The sequence below is a fragment of the Bos indicus x Bos taurus genome, chromosome 14, assembly GCF_003369695.1.
Source record: "Bos indicus x Bos taurus breed Angus x Brahman F1 hybrid chromosome 14, Bos_hybrid_MaternalHap_v2.0, whole genome shotgun sequence".
NCBI classification, from domain to species: Eukaryota; Metazoa; Chordata; class Mammalia; order Artiodactyla; family Bovidae; genus Bos; species Bos indicus x Bos taurus.
In genome coordinates this window covers 57,711,010-57,729,211 of record NC_040089.1, presented here as the reverse complement: position 1 = coordinate 57,729,211, position 18,202 = coordinate 57,711,010, and the positions used below count along the sequence as shown (strand labels likewise).

General features: G+C 37.7%; 1 long non-coding RNA gene across 1 annotated transcript; it reads left to right on the top strand.

Annotated features, from left to right (window-relative positions):
• Positions 1-12,743: 12,743 nt before the first annotated feature.
• On the top strand, positions 12,744-18,193 carry LOC113904338. The gene is made up of 2 exons (XR_003514490.1): positions 12,744-13,008; positions 18,084-18,193. It is a non-coding gene; the product is annotated as an uncharacterized LOC113904338 (long non-coding RNA).
• The last annotated feature ends 9 nt before the right edge of the window (positions 18,194-18,202 follow it).

Genomic DNA, 18,202 nt, shown 5'->3' with positions numbered 1-18,202 from the left:
CCATGGACTGTAGCCCACCAGGCTCCCCTGTCCATGGTATTCTCCAGGCAAGAATACTGGAGTGGGTTGCCATTGCCTTCTCCAGGCAGTCTTCCTGACCCAGGGATCAAACCCACATCTCCTGCATTGCAGGCAGATTCTTTACTACTGAGCCACTGGAGAAGTCCCATAAACACACATATATTTATATAAATTCTTAAGTTTAGTTATTAGACTATCATTATAATCATCATCATCATGTTATTATTTCTGGCTATTCTTATCCAGAACAGTAATGGGTGAGAAAATAAACGAAAGGATTTTTTTTTAAACTCCCAGCCTTATATATTAGATGACAGACCTTTTAGAGAAGGGAAATTAGAAAATGTTACTTACTTATTAACTTTTAAAATCCTTTTAAACTCCATTTTAAAATAAGAAATATCTTCTGGCTTTGGTGGTCATAAAAAGATCCTCTCAAAATAGAAAAATCAAAACAAATATAAACAGATAATTCTACCACCATCAACAATGAGAGAATTACTATTAACAGCTCTTTTTTCTTTATTGCAAATGCTGGTTTGGGAGGTCTGGCTTCTAAGAAGTCTGCTTATCTAATGAAGTAGCTCTACATAAATTGAGACTTAACATTACCCAGAAATTTGGCTAAGATTCATCACTGACACACATCTTATTACTCTTAGATGAAATTTTAAGGAAGCAGACATTCACCTGTTTCTGATCATGTAGCCTCAACTCTGTGTACTCACATTTAGAGAAGTTTAAATTACAAATCTTATTTAGAATGTGAGCACCACTCTGATAAGAAGCTCATAAATAAGAGCACGAAATACATTTAAAGATTACGAGCCTTACAAAGTAGATTCAGGAACATATCTTTATAGTGTGAGTTACATATGGGAAGGTTCTCTTTAAGAATTATTACTATATTTGAAAATCAATATTATTTCTCTTGTAGTGAAATAAATGGGAACCCACAATTTAACATTGCAAGTCAAACAACCCACTTATTATTCCATCCCCCAAATTCTGCTGCAAAATTATTCAGTTGGCATTTTAGAAGTTTAAAAATAGGATCATATTTTATATAATTAAGTATCTGTGACAATGGAAAAATAAGAGTAACATGTTCATTAAGTTTTACTTTTAAAGACTAATGATACTATATTTTTCATCAAATTTAATATTGCTACATGACATTTAATTCTAGTGTCCTCCCTCCAAAAAAAATCAATTAAGAAAAAGTACCTCTTTCAAGGAAAGGCTTAAAAATAGGTTTCAGTTTGTAATTAGTTCATCACTAGCATAATGTATTATTTCATTGTGCGTTAATGAAATATTCAATTAACATATGTGAAAATTAATTAAAAATAAAACATAGACTAAAACTGCTTATGTTAACTTCATACCCTTAAGAATGGACCATGTATCTTTACCGGAGCAAACGCTTCTCTGAAACATTTCATGGGTTCTTTAAGCCTCTTGTTAGGAGAAGGCAATGGCACCCCACTCCAGTACTCTTGCTTGGAAAATCCCATGGACGGAGGAGCCTGTTAGGCTGCAATCCATAGGGTCGCTAAGAGTCGGACATGACTGAGCGACTTCCCTTTCACTTTTCAATTTCATGCATTGGAGAAGGAAATGGCAGCCCACTCCAGTGTTCTTGCCTGGAGAATCCCAGGGACGGGAGAACCTGGTGGGCTGCCGTCTGTGGGGTCGCACAGAGTCGGACATGACTGAAGTGACTTAGCATAGCATAGCATTAAGCCTTTTGTTAACTTCCTGCTATTACCACTACAACTTGTGTGTATATATATATATATATATATATATATATTTATATATTTATGTGTGTGTGTGTGTGTATATATATATATATATGATCACCAGCTTTCTAATTTCTCTCACCTTCCTCCAGTTTTCTTTTACTTCTGTGGTATCTTGCACAGTTAGTCCAGACTAATTTCAATTTTATTCTCATCATGTCGTTGTCTTACTCACAGATCTTCAGTGGTCCCTCCTCCTTTATTTTTCTTAATGAATAGTACAGACTATTATTAGCTCTTAAAAGCTTTACATATCCAAATGCAACATGATTTTTGAAATTAAACCTTACATTACTCTTTTACATTTTTCTTCAGCTAGTGTGTCTTGTTTGCTGTCTCGTGAAGGAGAAATACTTATTGCTGATCCTATAACTTTTTTCTCAGCCTTGCTTTTATTAGAATTTATGTCCCTCTTCTCAGTTTGCATTACCTTTAAGTACAGTTACCTTTCCAATAACCTTTGTTTCTGGATCCCATTCAACACCCACCTTGTTTCTGATCATTTCAAACTCCACTAACCTCTCCTCTCAAGCACTTATCATATTATATCCATCTCTTAATTTCATGATTACTTTTTGGCATATATTATGTCTTTTTAATCTGCTATAGTTTAGTTCTTGGGCTGTCATTTAACAAATTTTTCAGAGTCCAGTAGGATGGAGGATGTGTATTTTAACCTTTGGAATAGTATGCATAAAAAAGGTGCTGATTTTAGAATAGGTGATCCTAAGATGTGACTCTTAACACCACTGTTACTAGCTGTGCCAGGGGTATTTATAACTTCTTTCAGTCTCAGTTCGCCTATCTCTAAGCATGAATGAGACAACTCCTTTATAGGATTGTAGCAATGATAGTCATACTCAGGTAAGGCACTTAGTACTCAATAAATGTTCTTCCCCCACCTTGTACCATGTACGATAGCATTGCTCAGTAATTATTTATCAAAAGCATGGAAGAGGCATTCACATGTCTGTTTGACCCTCCCTTTAATTAGTAATTTAAGGCTGTATCAAAATCCAAGTACAGGAAGAGGTTTGAGAGCTACATGGCTCTCTGTGGAAAATTCTTTGTGGATGGTATCCCTGAAGCATTTTACCAGCATCAGCTACATTCTAGGCTCAGTTTCATGTCAATAGGATTAGGTTACCAAAAAGAAGATCTTGGAACAAGCCAGTCATTAGGATGCTAACAAAGCTGCCTCAAAATCAGCTCCATTGAGGTAGTCACATGCAGGAGACAGATGACAGTGTGAATGTGGCCCAGGAGCTCTTCTAATTGTACACGAGGTTGACTAGGCAGCAAAGTCAGGGCAAGGTCATATTATCATACAGGGAAAAAACTTCAAACAGAGCACAGTAAAAGAGAGATTTGGAAGGTATGAGCAATGAAGATGGAAGAATTCATATTTAACTACTTAGACTTAGCTAGTCCTAAGCAATGGGAAGGAGCCCAAATCACATTAGATTGTGAACAACAACAAAAGCTGAGCGTGATAATAATAATTGTTAATATAGAAAGTTATATAGAAAACTGGAGGACTTGCATTGATCTTTAAAATCACACTTATATATGTAAAAGTACTGTAATAAATGCATCATATTCAGGAAAGTGTCTGTGGTAAGGGAGTATAGTCTAAAGAACATTTAAATTATTCATTTGTAATAATGCTCATGTAAATATATTTGAACTTAATTTGTCCAGCAAAGATTAAAAGGACATGAGAGCACAGTATGGATACACACATAAATAACACTGAAAAATCTGGTCTGGCCACAGGCTTTCATATCAGAGAATATAATCCACTACTTGAAAAAAAAGAAGGATGTGAATTTCCAGGGTGCTTCTGTCAAAGTGTCATTTCTCTTTACTTTAAAAAATGTTAAATTGTTCCCAATATGTTTTCAAAATATTTATGTACCAGGAGTGACTACTCTTCAGAATGCTTGGGAAATACTTCAGAAGGCATTAATCATTACTGTTGATAGAAGTCTTTACATTATTATTGCTAAATAATGTATCTCATTTATATAAATCTGTAATTCTTTTAAAGGATTGAAAAAGCAAGAATACCTTTTTGCTTTCAGAGATTTTGATGACGTGAAATGCATAGTGTTCAAAATTCTGAGTACATTTTTTGTCATTTTTTGAAGCCCACTTTTCTTTTTTGGTACCTAAGAACATTCAGCAGGGTGCACAGGATCAGACAGTGATTCCTGCTCTACAACCCAAGCAAGGATAAACTATATAAACATTTGTTTCTCTTTTTCTTTAATAAGTTTAAATAATGATTTTCAGACTTCACTTTAGAATCAAAAGCCAGTGGTAAATCAGCTAAATGGCTTGGCCAACTCCCTGAGCAAGAATCAGTTAAATCAGTTTTATGTAGTGCTGAAAACACAACTGATTGAAAAGTGAGTGGTTCTTATTTTCAACTGGCTGTCTGGACCTCACCCGAGATGCAGGCTTAGAGAAGACCCTGGGAGCCTCTTCTTGACTTCTCACCATTTGCTATTGCAGTGGCACTGCAGGGGAGAGGCTGAGGCTCAGTCACACTGACCCATAAAGCAGAGGCAATAACGTTTGCACATTTTATATACTCCTTACTCTGACCCTATCTACTGTTATCACTGGACTAGGGTAGAGAGATGATCCATCAGTTCTCAGGAAGAACTCACACGAGTATGTGTGTTTTGCTTTTTGTTTTATCTGTAACTACAACTTTTATCTGTAACTACAACTTCGAGGACATAATTTGCAATGTCTATCCAATTGTCTTAAACTGTATCATAGTGAGTGCAAAGTGGACAGGAAGAAGGAAAGGTCAAACCTTCTATTTAGACAAGACTTGGCCTAAAGAAATTTGGGACAGGAAGCTCTATTTAAATTAACTGGGGATCACTCTAGATTGAGGTTTATTGTCATCACTGTGCTACTTTAGCACAGTGCTAAAGTAGCTTCTCATTTTGTCTTAAGAAAAAATAGTACTCTATAATGAGCCCTGAGACCTTTGATTACATACATGAACTAATAAATTCCAAAATAAAGAAATGTCTTTAACTATGGGGGTCTATACCCCGGTTAACAATGAAAGAGATGATAAGTCTCCCCAGAGGCTCAAGCCACACATGGGAAAGCAATGGGTCCTTATATTTTATTTTTCTGAAAATGTTTTCTTATCCTAAAATAGATACATGTATATTTATATAGCTACACATAGAGTATAAGTGTATATTTATACACATATATACCAATACACTTCATTAGAGAACATTAGAGGTCAGTTTTTGTCTGTACCCTTAAGATATTTAAATACACTCTGTTCATTTCATTAAAATTAAACCTTAATTACTCAACCCTTCTGTTCTTGGGTTGGATCCTGGTTCCTGTATCTTTAAACCCTTCAGAAAATCCAGGAATCAGGATTGAAGAAGCCAAAGACTTTAGTGAAGAGTTAGAGAAATTCTTAAGAGCTGAGTGAAAGATATAAGATGTGCTAAGAGCTTAGCATCCTATCCAGAAGAAAGGATCAGCATGTGGTCAGAGCCAAACCTCACTGGTGCTAAGTCAAAGATGTTTAGAAAAAACATTTCAAAAAGCAAAAGAAAGCAGCTGTTCCAGCAGTGTGTGTTGGGTGGCAGCATCAGTGGATTGCGGATGATGCAGTGGTGATTAGTAGAAGTTATGTGATGAGTTTGAGTGAACTCCGGGAGATGGTGATGGACAGGGAGGCCTGGCATGCTGCAATTCATGGGGTTGCAAAGAGTCGGACACTACTGAGTGACTGAACTGAACTGAACTGATGTAGGTTGAATAAAGCTAAGAAAAGTAACATCAATGAACAGATCTATAGGCAAATGCCCTAACTTCTCTGAGTCCCAATTTCTTCATTAGTACTAGGAAAATTAGTGATTGAGATAATAAAAATATCTACATCACAGGATTATTACATCAAAAGATATTCACATAACAAATGAAAACTGTTGAGTAAACTGAATTCTTCCTGTTAGCTCTATAACATAAAGTTTTCAAAAATCAGCATCTCTCCTGATATTCCATGCCTATCCACCTACCTATGGTTTATGTTGACTGTATTACCTTATTGATACATTGGATTGTGTGTTATGTACAGTGACAGACTTAATTTTCTTGGACTCCAAAATCACTGTGGACAGTGACCACAGCCATGAAATTAAAAGATGCTTGCTTCTTGGAAGAAAAGCTATGACAAACTTGTTATTCAGTTGTCAATCATGTCCAACTCTTTGTGACCCCATGGACTGCAGCACACTATGCTTCCCTGTCCTTCACCATTTCCTGGGCTTGTTCAAACTCATGTCCACTGAGTCAGTGATGTTATCCAACCATCTCAAGCTCTGTTGTCCCCTTCTCCTCCTGCCTTCAATCTTTCCCAGCATCAGGGTCTTTTCCAATGAGTCGGCTCTTTGCATCACGTGGCCAAACTATTGGAGTTTCAGCCTCAGCATCAGTCCTTCCAATGAATATTCAGGACTGATTTCCTTTAGGATGTACTGTTTGGATCTCCTTGCAGTCTAAGGGACTCTCAAGAGTCTTCTCCAACAGCACACTTCAAAAGCATTAATTCTTAGGCATTCAGCTTTCTTTATACTCCAACTCTCACATCCATAGATAACTATTGGAAAAACCATAGCTTTGACTAGATGGACCTTTGTTGGCAAATGAATGTCTCTGCTTTTTAATATGCTGTCTAGGTTTGTCATAACTTTTCTTCTAAGGATCAAGCATTTTTTAATTTTATGGCTGCAGTCACCATCTGCAGTGATTTTGGAGCCTAAGAAAATAAAGTCTGTCACTGTTTCCCCATATATTTGCCATGAAATGATCAGACCAGATGCCATGATCTTTGGTTTTTGAATGCTGAGTTTTAGACTTAGACATCATATTAAACAGCAGAGACATCACTTTGCCAACAAAGGTCCATATAGTCAAAGCTATTGTTTCTCCAGTAGTCATGTACAAGTGAGAGAGCTGGACTGTAAAGAAGGCTGAGAGCCAAAGAACTGATGCTTTTGAATTGTGGTGCTGGAAAAGACTCTTGAGAGTCCCTGGGACAGCAAGGAGATCAAACCAGTCAATTCTAAAGGAAATAAACCCTGAATATTCACTGGAAGGACTGATGATGAAGCTCCAGTCTTTAGCCTCCTGATGTGAAGAGCCAACTCATTAGAAAAGACTCTGATGCTGGGAAGGATTGAGGTTAGGAGGAGAGAGGGATGACAGAGGATGAGATGGTTAGACAGAATCACCGACTTCACTGACTCAATGGATATGAGTTTGACAAACTCCAGGAGATTGCAAAGGACAGGGAAGCCTGGAGTGCTGCAGTTCATGGAGTCGCAGAGTCAGAAACAACTTAGTGACTAAACAGCAAATGAGGATGTTAATGTTAAGGATGCATTAGTGGCCATGGAAGCTAAGATTTTTAAGAATGATAAACTCTCAGTGGAGAAGTGTAGTGAAGTTTAATATAACATATTAACTACTTGGACCAGATACTGACTCAATTTGGAAATAATAGATATAGATGTTCCAAGACAGCATTAGCCTTGTCTATGTGATTCCAAGTTCAGCTGATAAGTTGTGAGGAACTTTCAGAGGGAAGAGTTCTGTGGATGGTGGATCTTCTACAAGTCTCTTGTGATTATTTAAGGATTTATTGAAGCAATAAAAATAAGTACAATAAAATAATTAAAAATTGGGCAAATCCTCTTTCTTAGGTAGTGTATTATTAAATTCTCAAAGGTTACAAAAAGGAAAAGATGCCTACAAGGAAACAAAATAATGCTTTTGTTTTTGAAATCCTGTAAATAGTATATTTATGACAAGTTAGATATAAACAAATTAGTTTTTAAAAATATTGAAAAGCCTGTGTGAGAATGACAGAAGAAATTAAAACATTCAAGAAGATGGTGAAAATCTCAGAAGGGCAATGGTTTTTAGGAGATTTGTTCATTGATCACATTTTGCATTAAACTGCTTCTAGGCAAAGGGGCTTTAGATAAAGTAGATTGAAGTAAATAAATCTAGATCTACTTGATCCAAAAAAAGAGTTGTCATTTCACACCATAAGAGATTTTCTGGATTTGTCAGATCTGCTTCAAACTTCAATCACTGAATGACTGAATTGTGAATGTAGCATGATGAAGTAAAAGTAATGATCCTCCAAGAACACTCATTACTGTATTTGGGACGAGCTTCTTGTAAGGTAGTTGGTACTTGGGTCTTTTTAAAAGATCCAAGTTTCTACTGGGATTTATCATTTATGTTCATTGCTGCTAAGTTGCTTCAATCGTGTCTGACTCTGTGTGACCCCATAACATAAATGCTGGAGAAATGGAACTTGAAACATATGGCGTTTTGCTGAAACCACAGAAATTTCAAATGTATTAGTCTAGACAGTCTGACGGCTTCCTAGGTGGAGCTAGGGGTAAAAGAATCTGCCTGCAGGAGATGCAAGAGATGTGGGTTCGATCCCTCGTTGGGAAGATCTCCTGGACTAGGAAATGGCAAACCACTCCAGTATTCTTGCCTAGAAAATTCCATGGATAGAGGAGCCTGGCTACAGTCCATGGGGCTGCAAAGAGGTGGACATGACTGAGCGACTGAGCACAGGGAGTCTGATGTTCCAAGAGGGTAGACACAGGTGTTAATGAATGACCAGGACAAGCTATGTTCTGGAACTCTACTGCCTGGATGGAAACTTGCTTAGGATTAGCTTAAAAATGATGATAACTGAGCTGTATGTAAATTGAGGATTTCTGCAAAAAAGTCTGAACAGTATATTAGAATATCATCCAAATATACTACATAGTAACTTTGATCTTTCCCAAAGCAAGAATTAATGGAGTAAACTCTTCATTGGTTAATGGGACACAAAATTACAATGGCATACAGGCATCAGAGAGTTTTACTTGGCTTAGGTGTTTAACCAGAGGAGTTTGTAGGTACCCTAGAAAGCTAGCTTTTTGTAGACACATGAATCTGTAATACAGGGAAACCAAACTGTATTCTTAACTACAGTAAATCCAAAGAAGACCTATTGTCCCAGAGATGCCTGGGTTTCTTGTTGTTGCTGACAACAGGCCAATTGCAAAATAACAGTTGTAGTGTGAGACCTAATATTTAACTTCCTAATTGGAAAAGCCTCCTTCATATGTCACATATTTGGGAAACATCTAAAGTACGGGATAGAGGAGATTTGTAATCTCAGCTGGTCAGAAATGACTGCTTCAGAAATATTCTGTCAGAAAGCACAGTGAGTACTGGTAGCCCTCGCTTTGCATGGTGACCTATGTGAATTCCAAAACAGTCTCCTTGTTCTATATGGTTTCACTGTGCAAAGGTAGCAAGCAGTATTCACATGTATGAGTTTCCATTAACATAATATCAGGCAAAGTGGTAACTACGGTAGTTACTCCAGGACTTAGTCATAGGTCGGTGACAATATAATTTGTTATTCAAACTGGGATGGGTTTGAAAGTGAAAGTGGGCTCTATTAATTATCACGTTGGGACAACAGGCATAATTTAGCACTGTTCCAAGCATATATGGTCACTGTGAGCCTAGGTTTCTAACCAGGTGAGACCACGGATGAATGGGAAAGAAGTGGTAGACACCAGTGGTACCAAGAGCTCTGTGCAGACACGAGGCATGGTCTTGAGAGGATTATGGAGAGTGTTAGCCTATTACGTTGTCAATTCCTTGACTTATATCATGTCGTGGCTCCAAAGGCAGGTCTTGACTGCTCTGTATTGAATAGGTAGCCCAACGCTGCTAGCATTGGCAAAGGTTTCAGGGTTAACAGAGGTCACACCTGAGCTTGACTACCTTCCCCAGTACTGTGGGATGTGGTATTTGGCAATGACAAAGGCAATGACAAAGGCAATGACAAAGGCAAAATGGACTTGCCTTTCTAGGTACATGGTACTAATAAACCAGCCTACTTGGTATATGAAAACAATCAATAAATATGCAGAAAATGAAATACAAGATGCTGTCATAAAACTCCTTGACAAATGGTCATCTAGATTCTGCTAGAGCTCTACAGCACACCATCTGGGACAGAAAACAAACTTCATAAGGAGTCAATTTCATTGTTAGACAACTCTAGGTGTTTGGTATTCTTTCTTAGATGATGTTGATCTGAAACTTGTCTTTCTATACTTACTGTCCTTTTCTGTCTTCTGAATTAATAAAGAACATGTTTCTTTCATTTCTTGGTACTCTCATTTTACCCCTTGATTCCTTGTTTTACTCCAGGGGGGAAAAAACCCCATTGCTCCCACCATTTATCATATGATTTGTTCTAGCTACTTAGAAGAAAAGTATATTAGAAATATCTTGGGAAGACACATGAAATTCTCTTGCTTTGTGTCAGAATTAACAGATAAGTCACACTATTTGCTTTCTCTATGATATAGAGGATTAACGTCCTGATTCATGAGCTGAACTTATTACTGATGATAAATTTTAGTGCCCTGTTCTGTTAGCTATTATCTTTGCTTTTTCCCATTTATCACTTTTTAATCTACTTTGTGAACAGTCAGATCTGTCACTAGAATTTCAAGAAACTATTAAATAAAACTGTTTTCTAAGAAAATATACTGTCTCCGTTATTATAGAGTCATTTTGCTTAAAAAAGATTTACAATATTCCTGCACCATCTTCCTGTCCCTAATCCACTGCTGCTTCGGTGTTATTAAGCTAAGCTTCAGTGGATATATTAATTCTTTTAAATCAGTCATTATTTCCATAGAATTTTTTTTTTTAAAGTACATCCTAAATGTGCAAACTTGGCATTTATGTTGCCAAGTTTCCAGCAGGGAAATAAAGCTGCTTAAATCTGGATAACTTAAAAAAAAAAAAGTGGTGTGTGTAAACCACAAACTTCTCACATGATGAGAAGGAAGCTAATAAAGAACTTAGGTTTGCTAGGCAATAGTAGAACTCCTTTATAAAGGGCCTCAAGGGCTAAGACGTATTTTTGTGGATTTTATCTCATGTGGTTTTAAAAAACTGAAGGTTTTTAAAGAAAGAAAACTCAGAGTGCCATCTACACTATGAAGATCTTTTCTAGAATCGATTCTTGATTTTTGAAAGGCAAACCGATGTGACACAATGAAGGGAGGACTCCCAGTGCAGTGGTCAGGACTGCCTTGGGACAGCTCTCTTCAACACGCACAAAGGGAGGCCACGTGCTCTGTGGCTGCCTTTGACATTAGCCACTCTTGGTGATTTCTGCTCTTCACAGTTTATTTTCTTACTCCAGTTCTGAACCAACAAATTTTCGTTAAGCATTGTCTAGGTGTTCACAGCAGGACTCTTAGCTCAGTATTTCAGAAAGAAAAAGAATGTGAAGTTGCTCAGTCGTGTCCGACTCTTTGCAACCCCATGGACTGTAGCCTACCAGGCTCCTCAGCCCATGGAATTTTCCAGGCAAGAGTACTGAAGGGGGTTGCCATTTCCTTCAGAAGCAGAGTGTAAAGGAACAACTGTTTTTAGATTTAGGTGATTTGAGAGTTGGATGTAAGCTGTGAACTTGAATCAAATCAGGAAAATGTATTATTCCAGAGGCTGGATTTTTTGAGGATTTCTCAAGAAATATTCATCTCATGATATTTCATCATTAACTCTGGATGTTTCTCCCCAAACACATTAACTGTAAGCCTATCCATTTTTAAATTACTCTGTTTTTTAAGATACACATTTTTAGCTCTAAGACAGTAAAGAACTTGAATTTGCCCCTAGGTCAGCAGTTGGACTCTAATTGCTGACATTAGGTGAATACCAACCAGCTAAATCACAGTGGCTCCACAATGTTTTAAGGAGCCGTGTCTGCACAGTATATGGCCTCAAGTGCAAAACAGAAGGCTGCTTATACAAACAGTAGTGTGCACGTGCAAATTCCTTTTTGGGTTGAGAGCTGCTTATTTTGTACAGATAATTACCAGGCCGCATTCCCACTAAATATATTCTGCTGCCTTAAATTGGGGGCTTAATTGTGAAAATTGATCCTTTGAAGACATGAAACTCTTTGAAGGTTTCTTTCCTGACTGCAAAATTTTATGGGTTCTGTCTATAAATTGAGTTGTGCAGGATGACTGGGCTGATGGATTCTATAGACTGAGGTCTAGTGGTGTCACATTACCATTTTCTACCAGAGTACCCTCTTTGGCACAAAGACCCATGGGCTGTAGGTTGATAGTGACCTTAACTCTCAAGCAAGTCAGGTCTCTGCTACTGGACATTCTCCCCATTTGGACCGTTCCTCATTGTGCCAATTGGAAAACGTGTTTCTATCAGGATAAAACATATGGAGGTGAAGGCACTACTTAACACTGCGTGCTGTGTGCTAAGTTGCTTCAGTCGTGACCTGTGACCCCATGGACTGTAGCCCGTCAGGCTCCTCTGTCCATGGGATTCTCCAGGCAAGAATACTGGAGTGGGCTGCCATGCCCTCCTCCAGGGCATCTTCCCAACCCAGGGATTGAACCCACATCCCTTACATCTACCTGTGTTGGCAGGTGGGTTCTTTACCACTAGCACTGCTTAACGCTAATGAATGATTGTTTGTTACATTTCAGTTTTGAGCACTGGGGAAGAAATGGCATTATCAAGTCTAAGGCATATACTTTCTCTGTATATCATTTCTGAGGGAGAAAGTGACAGGCAAGATTAATATTAGGTTGCCAGATCTTTCCATGGTCCCAGATAAAAATTTACTTGACATGTAGTTGCTGAGAGCATCTACATAGGCAGGCATATTTTGCAAAGTTATCTTTCAGAATCTAGGTTCAGAGATTCACTGGAGATTTTCTATGTGTGTTTTTACTTATTTCCTTCTCTGTTCTGATTTTGTCCTGCAGAATCAACATGTGATCCTGAAAATAACAGTGCTAACCTGGCTGGGAAAATATTTTAAAAATACCAACAAAAATAAAAACCCAGCATGTGACTGTGACCAGCATGCAAGGTAGGCAGTGAATACTTGTGGTTTGCACTCTAAATCCAGGCTGTTGCTAGGAGCTACTCTGTAACTTTGCCTCAGACATTCCACCAAGAGACCTTCTCCGTTGCCACATACCAAGCCATTCAATCTGCTGTGGTTTGGCCGGGAAGCCCACATCTGTGCCATGTTGTGAAGGTAGGTCACACTGTGGTTTTAAAAGACTACTTTTTAATATATTTTGCCTGTGAATTGATGCAACTCTCCTGAAGGGAAATTCAGCATTATCCACTAGAGGACTTAAAAATGTCTACACTTCATGACTCAGCAGTTTAGCTTCCTGGAATTTATCAGAAGAAAAAAAAAAACAGTGTGTTAAGATTTATGCTATAGTTCTTCAAAGTGTTAGCTATAATTTAAAAATTATACAGAGTGAAAGACTGTTCATATAAATCCCACAGAATAATTATAAATCAACTATATCTTAATAAAAATAAATAAGCAAAAATAAAATATATTTCATAGAGGAGAATGGTATATGGCCATTAAAAACTAGTATGACTTGGAAATGGATATCAGGAGATGTTTATAATTGTTTAAAAATGGAAAGAATAGTTTTGGAAAGTATGACCACTTTGAAACTACTTTTTGTAAAAAATAAAGGAGGTAACTGTATAATAATGAGCACTGTCATATTACAAAATGTGTGTGTGTGTGTATGATGTTATAGGTTATTATCATCATACATTATCATCATTAACTCTAGATGTTTTGTATTTTATTTTTTGCAATCTTTGGTATTTTCAAAAAAATAATCACCATGTAATAATAGTATTCCCAAGTGGTACGAGTGATAAAGAATCCACCTGTCAATGCAGGAGCCGCAGAAGATGCAGGCTCAATCCCTGGGTCAGGAAGATCCCCTGGAAGAGGGCATAGCAACCCACTCCAGAATTCCTGCCTGGAGAATCCCATGGACAGAGGAGCCTGGTGGGCTATAGTCCACAGGGTTGCAGAGTCTGACATGACCGAGGTGACTTAGGTAGGCATGAATAGTATTATAATTAAGTAAATAATAGCTCTTCTATTTTCATGCCCTCATAGAGAATTACCAAGGGCAGCAGTGTTTTATGGAAGAATCTTAGAAACAATGAGTGGGTCTTCAATTAAAAAAAACCCCTTTATTACACAAAAGCTGTCTAGTTAATATGCGCAAGCTGTCTAGTTAATATGTGCTCATATCCTGTATTTGGTCTTCCTGGGTGCAACGAAAATGGCTACAGTTTCATTCTGAAATCATTGTCCATTCCTTTCCAAACATTACCGAATGGCAACACACAATGCCCACCTCTCCTTCCCGCTGCAGAGCTAGAAATAAACAGCGTCCTTGTATGTTATAGCGTAGTTAACGCTTCAATCAGTGAAGGAGTATCCTTTTATGAAGCTGCTTCTGTCACACTGGAAGTTGAGGAAGGATTAAAGAAATATTAAATTGGTTGAAAAGAGACTGCTGTGTGTGGAGACTGGTTTGACTTTCAGGTTTCTGGTTTGACCTGGTTATAGGAACAGAGATGGATAAGGGAAAAAATACACTGGAATCTAAACACAGCATGAAAAAATTAGCAATGCCACTTGGCAATAAATGTTGCAGGGTTGTAATTGCTGTAGTTTGGACACTGAAACAGTTTCATTGAGAGGGCTTGCCTGTAAAAGTTTTGCATAAAACCCCAAAGGGAATCCTGGACCATGGCTTCTCGCCACTTCCATTGGACTGCAGGTATCTTCGCACACTACAAGTCCTACTGAGCTGCGATACCACAGCCCATCACCACAGCAAGGGTCTAGGAATAGAGAGATGGACCAGGCACTGCTGTTCACCTGTGACAGCTCTTGATGTAGAAAGTAAGAACAAATATTATAATGCAATGTAGTTAGCATAATAATTGACATATGTACTCCATACTGCCAGCTCAGAAGAAGGAATAATTACTCCATGGACCTTGAAGCTCTGTTTAGGTTTCAAAACCAGGGTGATGCTTGATTTGGATCTTAAAGATTGAGTAGGCATGAAAATTATGAGTTCTTACAAAGTTTGAGTACTACAAATTATGAGTGGTGACATGTGGCAATGTAGTCCCATCATTTAGGGTTTTCTTAGGCCAACACAAAGGTCACATTTGGTTCAGTCAACTGAACCACTGGAAAATGTCATTTTGAATTTTACAAATATAGCCCTCGCCCCACATGCCATCTAAGAAATACCAAAAATTTCATAGCTGTGAGAAATGAGGCAAGTCTTTAACATCAAAGACACAAGACCCACACAGGCAGCAGATTCTGATTGCGAAGCATAAACTTCAGAACAAGAACTGATAAATGTTGTAGAAATGAACTTTCAGTAATTTCACCAATTTATCACAAGGCTCAGTTTAGTGTTTCTCAAACTTATTTTCTCCATCACTCCCTTGGCAAAAAGCCTCAGACTTTCCCCCCTAATTCCTTCTTCTTCTCCTCACAAAATTTCTATTTGTTTGTACACAACTGCAGATCATTTTAACACCTGAGATTATTTCACCTTGCAGGAGTCAGCTTTTGCCCCCTTGGGGTTCATATTGCTCCCCTTTACTGTGTGTGGTTTTAAATGAAGATGCTAGTCTCAAATTTTGTCTCCTAGATTGCTTGTAGCCCAAATTACTTTTTTAAGATTTTTTTTTTATATGTACCATTTTTTAAGTCTTTACTGAATGTGTTACAACATTGTTTCTGTTTTATGTTTTGGTTCTCTGGCTGCAAGGCATGTGGGATCTCAGCTCCCCTACTAAGTATCGAACCAACACCCCACACTGGAAGACAAAGTCCCAGTCACTGGACTACCAGGGAAGTCCTCAAACCAAATTCTTTTAAAAAGGGGTCTGTATTTTGTTTTGTTGTTTACATGCCTCAAGCATATAAATCGAAACTCACACATTGACTACAATAAAGTCCTTTAATGTGACCCCAAATAGCCATTCAAAGCAAGAAATCTTGTTCAGATTCTTTATGAAACCACTCTCAATTTCTAAAATGTAGTTTTCCAATGAAGACTGTGACTGCCTCTCATTTCTCAGATTTTCTAGCAATACTCATTTTTGTTGTCACAAGTATCATGAGTAATAATTTTAAAGAACAGACATAGATCAAAAATCCTTCAAGTGGACAGTCCTCCTTTTTTTGGCCATAATTTGCCCTGGCTAACCTCAACTATACAAAATCACAGCATTAGGCAATTAGAGCAATTTCAAAGAACACACACATACTCAAGAACTAAAAAAGAGGCATAATTTTGTTTGGCAAACACAGACTGTGGCCAAAATTGTTCTGTAAAGTATAATGCTTCAAAAAATAGTATACCCACAACTATGCATCATGGGAGCTCTTATGAAAGAAAATAGAGATTGGCTGGGGGAGGGGAGAGCCTCTACAAGAAGATAAAAGGGACGGCTTCCAGGTTTGGCAAAGTTAAATTGGAAGTCATTTGGAAAGGAGATGCGCTGAGGACTTCAAATACATGGGAAGCTAACCCCTCTTCCCTGGACATATTTAGGATCTGAGGAGCAAAGGGCTTTAGATCCCTTCCCAGGATAAAACCAGCATGCACACGAGGGGCTTCAACAAAATGCAGATGGAGCTCAAGAACCCCCAGAGATGAATGTCCTGGGAACTAAAGCAAGAACATCAGCAAAGCATGGAGGACACTCGACAAAGACATCCTCAAATTTCACCATCATAGCTTGACTCACATGCACCAGAATTTTACAGCTGCAGGCAGAAGATTTTGCCAGTTTTGTACACCAATCACTGAAATGACACATCATTAAAATGATTAATTAAAAAAAAAAACTATGAATAAAATAATTTAGATGTGTTGCCCAGGAGTAACAGAAATTAGGATGAAGGGCTGAGGAGGGACGGATCTGTCACCTTGTCCGTGAGAGTGTTTACCAGAAAAAAAATCAGGTTGCAATGTCTAGAGAAGGGGGCCACAAGCAAACTGTGCCTCAGTGGTCTCCCCTCCCCTTGGCTTCCTCTGTCATCACCAGATCTCTCTGCCATCCCCACTAGATCTATCCTTCAGCCCTCAGGCACCTGCCCTCTTGACTCCTGGATGAAAGAAAGTTACCATCTGAGACCCACTGACATGACTGATCTATAAACTTTCCATTGGTCTAGGACTTAAGGTTTGCAAAGTGCTGTCCTAAATGGATGGTGGATGTGCACAAATAAAAGGCTCCATGGGAAACTAATGATGAGAAACTAGGATGAATACATTTCTACATAGTTGCTATTGTTGTTTAGTTGCTCAGTTGTGTCTGACTCTTGAGATCCACGGACTGTAGCCTCCCAGGCTCTTCTGTCCATGGGATTTCCCAGGCAAGAAGTCTGGAGTGAGTTGCCATTTCCTTCTCCAGGGGATCTTCCTGATCCAGGGATCAAACCTGTATCTCCTGCATTGGCAGGTGAATTCTTTACTGCTGAGCCACTAGGGAAGCCCTTAAACATCTTTATCAATATGCTATCAAGAACTGGATTCTTCAAGAGAAGCATATGGTATAGTTTCCTAACATTGGGAGATAATTTGAGAAATGCTAAAATGCACCATTGTATTTTACCTTTACACTGACTAATGGAGGCTGTTATTTGTTAATACTCATTTAAAGTTAGGGGTATAAATAACTTTGGTAAGCAAAAAAATCAACACCAAAACAAACAAAAAAACCCAAAACAACAAAACGCCCTCTGTAGTCACTTGGGCTCTATATGAATATTCAGTTTATTAAGTCTGACAAATTTGAAAAACTTGGCTTTCTTTTAGTTTTTCAATTCAACCTGTAGTTCTTGATCATCTCTCTGTATATCTATGATTAATACTATGAGAATAAGATCAATTTCACCTGCATCAAAATACCAATAAATTAATTCAATTTGAACAGACTAAAATCACCTTAAACCATCAACTATATTTAAAATTTAGTTAAACTCCTCTAAATGTCTTTTTTGTTTTTATAAATTTAATTATTGTCTTAAGTGACTCAACTATATGACAGTGTACACGTATGAGCTTAACTTTCAAAAACTTTCTAAACCCTTACAGCCAATATTTATATAATGCTTACTTTATGCCAGATAATGTTCTAAGTTTTTCATTTATTTAATCCTCAAATCAGTCCCATGAGGTAGCTATCCTAATTTTTAATTCTGTCTAATTAAAAACTGTTCTAATTTATGTTTTACAGGTTGAGGAAACTGAAGTACTGAAATCTTGAATAACTTGCTGGAAGTCACACTGATAATAAGTGACAAAGTGCTCATTAGTTTAATATAATAAACTTAACAGTAAAATGAATCAAATTAT